General features: G+C 51.2%; 1 protein-coding gene across 3 annotated transcripts in view; it reads right to left on the bottom strand.

Moving 5' to 3' along the window:
* NRCAM (neuronal cell adhesion molecule) overlaps positions 1-6,651 on the bottom strand; it is a 266,458-nt gene extending 259,807 nt beyond the window's left edge. For all 3 annotated transcript variants that reach the window (XM_074367673.1, XM_074367671.1, XM_074367672.1), the window contains exon 1: positions 6,473-6,651. The gene's annotated coding sequence lies outside the window, so the exon portion shown is untranslated. The remainder of the gene's footprint in view (positions 1-6,472) is intronic.
* Between the last annotated feature and the right edge of the window lie 500 nt (positions 6,652-7,151).

Below are 7,151 nucleotides of genomic sequence, written 5' to 3' on the forward strand. Positions count from 1 at the left end.
AACCGAACTCTCTCGACAGTCCATTTTCACCTTAAGGCATAATTAATGGAAGTACGTTTCCCTTCAATTTCCCTTGAGAGAGAATCCGTTAAGGGATTAACCGGAGTTTGTAATGTTCATCCAGAACGTATGCTGTAAATCATACCCTTCAAAGGCCAAGGGCATCTGAAAGCGGCATGAAATTAGCTTTCAAGTTGAAATTTAGAGAAGAGATCACTCCATACTGAATACATATACTGAATTTTTCAAATGCTCTCAGCCCACTTGGGAAAGATAAATCAAATTCATGGCATATTACACAGTAGAAGACCTCCCACAGGGTTCCCTCAGATGCCCTTGGGAATATATTTTTCTGGTTACACAGGGTTTTTGAGCCAATACACCACACACATCAGAAAATTAAAACACATATGAATATGTATGTATATTCAAAATATTCTTTCCAGCCCTTCCTATCATCACTTAATAAGAAGAATTTTTTTCAGCATCATTTTCTCCTGATGAGAACTGTCATTCTCATTCTCATGCGACTTAAACATGAGAGCAGGACAGTATGGAAGAAAATCAGGGAATACCGAAGACAAGATAAGATTTGTCATTCTTATTTTTAAACTTTATGCTATTTGGACAATATGTGCAGTAGATGAGCATTTGTATACAGATTTGTTCCCTTTACTAACTCGCCTTTTTTACAGTCACTAGTTTTTTAGTCACTTAAGGGAAACCCTGCATCAGACTTTTAAAAATTACCTTTTTCTAATTTGAAAATTCCAAGCCTGTAGGCCAGCAAAATCGGTCAATTAAGTTGACCCCGCCTCTTTTTTATTAGCTCAGCTAAGCAATTATAATTGGGTGGTGAGCGTTTATGCTGTCATCCTGGTAGAGCCGGCGGTGGGGAGAAATGCCCAGTGCGGACTTGCAGTTTACAACTCCAGCATGTCCCTGAACACCCAGCACAGGCTAGTCCTACCTATTTCCAGGTAGGAGGCAAATCTGCTCCTGATCTGGGTTAAAATAATAATGTTTACTTCTTCAGTAAAACAAAAACATACTAGTATGTAATCTATCCTCAGAGCAAAACCACTACAGACATATATTCTAATTCAACATTTCTTTTAAAAACTCACAAGAGCATGTGTCACCAAGGCTGGCTTGGTGTCACCGATTCCACAGCATCCTTTTCGTGCTTTGCACAAAGTATGGGGTCAATCACACTTGTTAGAAACCATACATTTCCTTATTCATAAAAATTAAACCACTAAGTTAGAAAATACGGTGAATGATTTATTAATGCATCGCATATTAATTTATACCTTTCAAAAATAACAGCTTTGGTTCTTTACACACCCATTAGGATGGCTATCATCAAGAAAAGAGAAAACAAGTGCTGGTGAAGATGGGGAAAGCTGAACCCTCGTGCACCACTGCTGCGAATGTAAGAGGGTGTGGCTGCTACAGAAAATAGGGTGGTATGTCTTCAGAAAGTTAAAGCAGAACTACCATACCGTCCAGCAATCCTACTTCTGGGCATAGACCCAAAGGAGTTCAAAGCAGTGACTCAAAAAGATATTCGTATACCCAGGTCACAGCAGCATGACTTACAACAGCCAAAAAGTGGACGCAACCCAACTGTTTACTGACACATGAATGAACTAAAAAAAAAAATGTGGTGTCTCCATACAATGGAATGTTATTCCACTTTAAAAAGGAAGGAAATTCTGACACAGGGATGAGCCTTGAAGACATTATGCTGAGTGGCTTAAGCCAGTCACAAAAGGGCAGCTTCTGTATGACTTTACTTATATGAGGTACTTAGGGTAGTCAGACTCATAGAGACAGAAAGTAGAATGATGCTTGGCAGGGGGTGGCGGAGAGGAAGACATGGGGAGTTTATTGTTCAATGAGCATAGAGTTTCAGTTTGGGAAGATGAGAAAAGTTCTGGAGAGGGACAGTGGTGATGGCTGTATAAAATTGTGAAGTAATTAATGCCCCTAAACTCTACAGTTAAAAATGGTTAAAATGGTCAATTTTATGTTCTATGCATTTCACCACCATAAAAATGTATGGCGGCTCCTGCACATCCTGAGGGGGAAAATAAACATTCATCAGGTCCTTTTGGCACATGTTCTTGTTCTTAGAAACTTCAGCCTCTGATGTCAATACAGACCCTTTAAAACTAAAGGGGCTTTTTACTTGCCTGGGTAGACAAGGGGTTAACAAAAATAAGCCACTGGATTCACTGGATTCCTTCCCCTCAGAATCCCTGGAGGCTAGGAGGGCACCTTCCCTGCCCTCACCAGAGGAAGTTCCGGGCTCCCTCAGGTGAGGAAGCACGAAACATAAAAGGGAAAGTATATCTGAACCTAGTTAGTAATTTCCAATCATTTGCAAATCATTTCCCCTTCACCAACCCTCTCGGCACTTGAAGGCAGACCTAGAGCAGGCTTTGGACACAGACAAATCTTCCTACAGAAGAACATCTTAGGAGCTTTACAGCTTAGTTAAATTTGTTATCGGTTACCACGTTTCTCAGATGGAAAGTGCTCCTTGGAAATAGGGATGAGACACCAAAAGGCTGGGAGCGAGGCAGCAAATCTCAACTGCCATGGACCGAACTGTACCCCGCTCCCCTAGATTCACAAGTTGAAGTCCTAACTCCCAGTGTGACTGTATGTGGAGGAAGGGCTTTTAGGAAGCAAGGTTAAATGAGGTAAGAGGGGCACTAACCCAGAGGATCAGTGGCCTTACAAGCAGACAGGAGGAGAGAGATCTCCACAGACACGCGCTGAGGAAAGGTGTAAGACTACACGGGGAGAAGACCATCCATGGCAAGCCAGGGTGCGGGCTCTCACCAGAACCCAGACCCTCTGGTCTCAGACGTCCGCTCTCCAGAACTGTAAGAAAATACATGTCTGTTCTTTGAGCTACCCAGTCAACAGTGTTTTGTCACGGCAGCCCGAGCTAAGACAAAGACCTCTGGTTTCACTGTGAGAATATCAGGAAAAGAGCTGGGTGTCTCAGTGGGTACCCTTACGGGAGAGTAATGACTGGTAGGAGCCACAAGAGGGCTCTCTTAGATGTTCATCGCGTTCTGTTCCTTGATTTGAGCAGGTACATCGTGTGTTCAGTTTGTGCAAGTTCATCAAACTGCTCATTTATGATATGAGAAAACAGAATGCGTGTATGTAAGTATGCAGCCAAAAATGATACAATCAGAATTAATCTCCCTGAGGGCAGGAGCCCTGCTTTGCTCACCACTGTATCCCCAGTGCTTAGAACAGTAAATATTTATGAATGAATGAATGAATGAATGAATGAAGGTATCTCTTTACCAGAAAAGATTCCTGAGGGGTTCCATTAATAGCTCCTTTGTACCACATAATATCTGCAGATTCTATTTACATTCAGCCGATCACACAAGGAAACGTACTCTACATGAAAGAAATTTGGAAATGACTCTTAAGGAAATCTTCTACAGCCCAAGTCTATATATTTCTACATCCAAGTGTAGGCCCTCTCACCCTTCTGAAGCACTCACACTCAACACACTGCTGCATTAGCTTCCCCGAAGTACCACTGCCAAAGATGACTTGCTTTTCGTTTACTGTCGCTGCTGCAATAACAAAAATGATGTAAGGGGACTGGCCTACAGTCCAAAGACCTCATCACTACCCTGCATTAGCGGGCTGGGTGACCTCTCTGAGCTCCACTGTCCTCATTTTGAAACCCAAAGGTTTAGGAACCATGTTCTCTTACAGCTCTGAAATTCCTGGATTGTGCGAAATGTTTAGCGACTTTCCTGTAATAATGCAGAAAGCCGGCTGAAAGAAGACCATGAGTCAGCAGGATTAAGAGAGCAAAATGAATTCATGTTTCCAACTGGTCAATTACAATCATTCTAAAAGCTATTCCAGGAAGAGCTGATTTCACTTTCGTTCAAATTCTTGTTTCTTTTAGTGAACAAGGAGCGTCTTTATCAACGTACCACAGTCATATATTTAGCATACCGAATTCTTTCCTAAGTTTATACTAGAGTCTTACTCAGACTCAACATTCAATTTGAGGAGTAAATCTTCCTCAGTCAAAAGATTCTACAAAGGAGGTTCAGGGCTGGGAACCTGAAGTGGAAACGTTTGCCAAATGGAAAGGTTTGCTTTTTCTAGAAAGAAAGAAAGGAAGGAAGAGAGAGGAAAGAAAAGAAAGAAAAGAAAAAGTTTTCTCAAAACCTGTGCTGTGCCAGGAAACTCTCAGCCTCTCTGGAATCACAGGGGGCTCTCGTCACTTAAGAACAGCCCAGTGACTATAACGGGTTGGATTGTGGGTTAACAGCCAAGTACTTAAAAGCTAACAGGAATAAAGGACCATGTAAAGGAACTGAAGGGCAATACAGGGCAATAAAAAGGCTATTCCACAATAAAAGTTCACTGAATTACAATATCGCCTGCTACCGTGAGGTCTGCAGGGGCCAGAATTAAACGGGCTTACACGTCCCTGAATTTGAACACTGTGGTCTTAGTCTTCCCTTAAACTAAGGATAAGCCTCCAAAAGGCCACATCTTCATAGTCTTGGATGGTAAAGTGTAGGGGCAAAAAGCTCATCCCCGCTCCCTCACTTTCTAGTTATGCGGCCTTGGGAAAGTTACTCGACCTCTCTAAGTCTCTGTCTCCTATTTTTTAAAAAGGAGTTACTGTGGAAATTGAGATTATAGATACATGTAATATGCACAGCGCCCGGCACATTTGAAGCTTTCAGGCAACGTTGACTATTATTACTATTAAAGTAGAAAGTATCCAATTGTCTAAATCCACTTCAGTAATTTGGGAAGGTCTCATTTGCTCGTGAGCTATTATTACAATACTTCAATAACAGGGCACGGTTGGCATAAAGCAATGTCAACCAAAGCAGCCCAGCCTCCTGTATGTTCGTATTCAGTGGCTACCGTGTTCCTTCCTGGGTAGCCCCAGGGGGAGCTCCTGGCGTAGAAGGAATGCCTCCTGCCCGGTTACACTCTCCTCCATCTCTCCTTGCTAGAGCCTCAGGCGAGGAAGGGTCCAGCCTCTCTAATCCGCACCTCTGCGCGTTAACCATGCGGGACCAGGAAGGAAGAGAACGCTTCGCTCTTAGGACAGACTGCTCCTCGCCGGATGTAGCCTCCGGCTGGAACTGCTGATGCGAAAACGGCAGGAGAGAGGCGGGGCGGGAAAGACGCGCCACCGTTCGGCGCCCTCCCTCCTCACCCGCAGCTGCTCAGGGACAGCCCCCGAGCGTGCGGGGGATAGAAGATGCTGCTGCGGGCCGGGAGCCGACCAGGAGGGGAGGCGACTCGGAGGGGAGGGGAGGGGAGGGGTGGGGTGGGGAGCGGCCTGCTCACCAGCCCCCCAGGGCCCAGGGAACCCTCCGGGGGCGCTTGCTGCCCAGAGTACGGTGCTCTCGGAGAAATGCTCACTGGACCGCGACACGCCGGTTCCCCCTCTGCGCACGGGCAGATGCGGGCGGGGAGTGGCTGGGCCGGCGAACCGCCGGGGACCTGCGCCTGCGACGCCCATCCGCCCGGCGTGCAGGGGGTCGGGGGCGGTGCACAGCGCAGATGGCGCTCGCCGGGAGACGGATTCTCCAGAGCCCGCAGCGACTGCCGCCTCAACACAGCATCGCCGGGCGAAGCTCTTGCCAGATCCCACCGTGGGGAGCCAGGGCTGGGAAGGGGCTCTTCTGAGTCAGCACCAAGCCCCGGCGTGCCAGTCCCAAAAAGTCCCAGCCCCGCGAAGCCGGGCGGGACGCCGGGACCCCGGGGACCCGCACCTGTAGGGCCAACAAAGCCTCCGGAAAGCCCCCCAACCCTACTGCTTCAAGGGTCTCCGCGCCCCCACCCCTGGTTCCCCGAGTTCTCTCCAGGCTGGCGAGAGTGGAGGTTGGCTCGCCGCTGAACTCCAGCGACGCGCGCAGGTGTGAGCGCGTCCGAACAAAGCCCACGCCCAGATGTGTCCGCGGGGACCGGAACGCGCACACGCCCGAGAGCGCCAGCCCGACACCTGCGCTCCTCGCCGCGCCGGCCCTGCGGCGTGACAGCCCGCGCGCTCCGCGTCCCTGCCCGGCGAGCCGCAGCGCCCGGCCCCCTCAGCCTCTACAGGCCCAACGGCCCCAGAGCCACCTCCAGGCAGGGCTTAAAGGAAAGAGTGGGGCGCGGATGCACAAGTTGGCCACCGACAGGGGAGGTAATGGGGGGGCGGCTGGCGCCGCTGTATCTTAGCCTTGCGGGCACCGGTCTCCGGTCCCCTCTCCCCGCCGGGCGCTGAGAAGGGGGTAGCTGAGGACTAGGTTGGCCCTGCCGCACAGAGAGCTGGCGCGGCGCTGCGAAGCGCGGGCCGGTGTCCCGGTGACAACACAGTCGCCCCCCGCGCCCTCCGCCTCTCCAGCCCATCGCCCCCGAGCGGGACCAAGTGTCACCGCCAGCAGCGCGCGGAGCTACTCACGTTCTTCCGCCGCGCCCACCGCCTGGCCCACGCGCGGCTGCCCGCGACCCTGAGCGCCGGTGTCGTCCGTCCCCGACGAAGCTGTAGCCTCCGGCAGCCCCGCGCCGTTCCTTGCGCCCGCGCGGCTGAGGCTCTGACTGAGGCGCGCGTCAGCCGGCGACCCAGGCGAGGCAGGGCTGGCCCCGCGCCCGCGCGCGCCCCCGCCGCTGCCGCCCTCCCCGCCCCCTCCCCGCGTGACGCTCTCCCTCCGCCCTCCCGGCCTGTGGTGCGATCCGCCCCCACCCCGCGCTCCCCACCCCCCGCCTCCCCCGCCCCCACCTCGCGCTCCCCGCCCCCACCCCGCGCTCCCCGCGCTCCCCACCCCCCGCCCCCCGCGCGGCGGCGGCGGCGGCGAATGGGCTCTGGCCACCTGCGCCTCTGGGGACTGGGTGGCCCTTCACCTGAGCCGCCGCGCCACCACCAACCCAAGTCACCCTGCCAGCGCGTGAGGCGGTGGCTGACGGGGTTGGGGGTCCAGGGGAGGGGGGTGGGGGAAGAGGGCGGGAGCATTCCAGGGAAAAGGGTGGCTGGGATCTGGAATTTGGTTACAAAAGGTGTTCCAGAAAATGGGTGCTTTTGAAATGCCAGTCTCGTGGGGTTAGGTTTCTGGGTGAGGTCTGTGATGTCTCCCCACCCCTGG

Source organism: Camelus bactrianus, chromosome 7, assembly GCF_048773025.1.
Source record: "Camelus bactrianus isolate YW-2024 breed Bactrian camel chromosome 7, ASM4877302v1, whole genome shotgun sequence".
In the NCBI taxonomy this organism is placed as follows: Eukaryota; Metazoa; Chordata; class Mammalia; order Artiodactyla; family Camelidae; genus Camelus; species Camelus bactrianus.